Source organism: Sinocyclocheilus anshuiensis, unplaced genomic scaffold, assembly GCF_001515605.1.
Source record: "Sinocyclocheilus anshuiensis isolate Anshui unplaced genomic scaffold, SAMN03320099.WGS_v1.1 scaffold371, whole genome shotgun sequence".
Taxonomy (NCBI): domain Eukaryota; kingdom Metazoa; phylum Chordata; class Actinopteri; order Cypriniformes; family Cyprinidae; genus Sinocyclocheilus; species Sinocyclocheilus anshuiensis.
In genome coordinates this window covers 1,288,418-1,290,354 of record NW_015549597.1, presented here as the reverse complement: position 1 = coordinate 1,290,354, position 1,937 = coordinate 1,288,418, and the positions used below count along the sequence as shown (strand labels likewise).

The 1,937-nt window shown below is 37.2% G+C and overlaps 1 protein-coding gene across 2 annotated transcripts in view; it reads right to left on the bottom strand.

Annotated features, from left to right (window-relative positions):
- Positions 1-1,937, bottom strand: part of LOC107658495 (nitric oxide synthase-interacting protein-like) — a 6,628-nt gene that overhangs the window by 1,949 nt on the left and 2,742 nt on the right. The gene's annotated exons all lie outside the window — the stretch shown is intronic.

The window sequence follows — 1,937 nt, the reverse complement described above, 5'->3', positions numbered from 1 at the left end:
TAATGTTTTTTGAACCTTAAACTGCATAAACGCATTTCATTACACCAAATACACAAAATAATGTTCTTTTTTAGTAACATCATATGACCCCTTTAAGAAATTTCATGTCCACATTTTCTAGCAGAAAATGCACCTTGTACTAAAAAAGCATCTGAATCAAAACACAATAGTCTTACTTTGACTTCGTGAAATAAAATTATGCAACAAAACTACATAAAAGCAGACGGGCTGAATGAAAAACCAAATTCACTCTCTGACAGCAGGTGGCGCTTATGGAACAGCGGTAATACAGCGTTTCCTTGGTTACCGCTGTAAACAAAGCAACACTGCATTTATAAACACTACTTCAATATGCATTATACCAAAGTCTCTTTAAGGCAAGTCATGTCACTCGGCAGCCATCTTTGAAACACTTCTCGGGAATGCAAGTGCAGCTCCTATCTCTTTGAATGGGGAAACATCAAATTCTCCAAAACTGTTTACTAAGCTTACAATTAAATTTCATATTTGAGATCAGCAAAGAAATCTGACAACAACGGTGTCATAAGCCCCGTTTCCACCGCAGGAACTTTTGGACTTTGGGCCGGTACTCGGTGTGTTTCCACCGCAGGAACCAGGATCTAAATAAAGTTACGGGTAAAAATTTGCCCCTCAGAAAGTCCCTGCTCACGAGGTAGTACTTTTTCAAAGGTCCAGAACTTCTGGGGGCGGGACTTGGGCGCTGAGCATGCTGATTGGTTGAGTTCACACAGCATTGTATTAAAACCACCATTTAAATCGCATAATTTTTTTAAATATTACTGTTAATCACAATAATGTTATTGTGTCATGAAATGTAGTTTTAAAAGTATTTCAGGCGAGAACGTAGTTGTTTAAAACTCAAATTTGCGGTTTATATATAAAGACAGCACCTATTTGAAAATGTGCTCTCTAAATCCGCATTAAATATCGCATGCGATTTATCGTGCAGCCCTACTATGAGGAATAAATTACATTTTAATATGTTAATATTAGAATAGAAAACATTTAAAATTGTAATATTATTTCACAATGGTTTCGGTTTTCCATTCTTATTACCGTTTTCTAATCTTACCAACCCCAAATTTTTGAAAGGTATTGTATACAGTATTAAATGGAAAGAGAGATGCAGCTCATAAATAAATACATATATACATAAAGCTCAAAAATTAAGGCTTCTTACTTGGCGTGTGAGGAGGGCCACTCTGTCCAGACTGGAGTCCAGTGGAGTGAAGCGCACTGAAATCAAATCACTCATCTTCAAAGGACATCCTGACATGGGGCACAACACTGTCTTTGACTGAAAAAGCAGGAGAGAAGGAAAAACAGTTAATGATAATAGATGATGTCAAAAGAGTTAATATATCTGTGAGGTGTATTTCTTAAATTGAGTGCCCCATACAGGGTGAGATCCTTTAAAAGAGGACAATCATGACACAAGAAGCTACTGAACACACAGAGTGGAGAACTGACCAAACCAGGAGGAGAGAAAGACAAACAAACCAATCAAGGGCATCATGACCGATCAAAAGAACACTTGGCATGCAAACTGATTTCAGGGTAAGCACAATCTCTTGTGTAATGCTCTTCCATGAAGGACATCTGACTACTGAAGACCCAGCCATATTGAGCGTTGCATTTTTCCCCATTCAAAACTATACGAGTGACACGTCTTGGGTATTCTATAGTCTTTTATTATACTGAGGCAAGATGCAAAGAAAATACCATGTAAACTTTTCTGAAGACAGTCAGTTTTCCTCAGAAATACATTTATAAATCCTCACCAGCAATTGTATCATGATTTGTTTAACATCTGAACCAACTTGAATTGTCAAACATTATGATTTTCGACCGGCTCTTACATCCCTACTTGAGAATGATTTCTGAAGGATCATGTGACACTGAAGACTGCAGTAAAA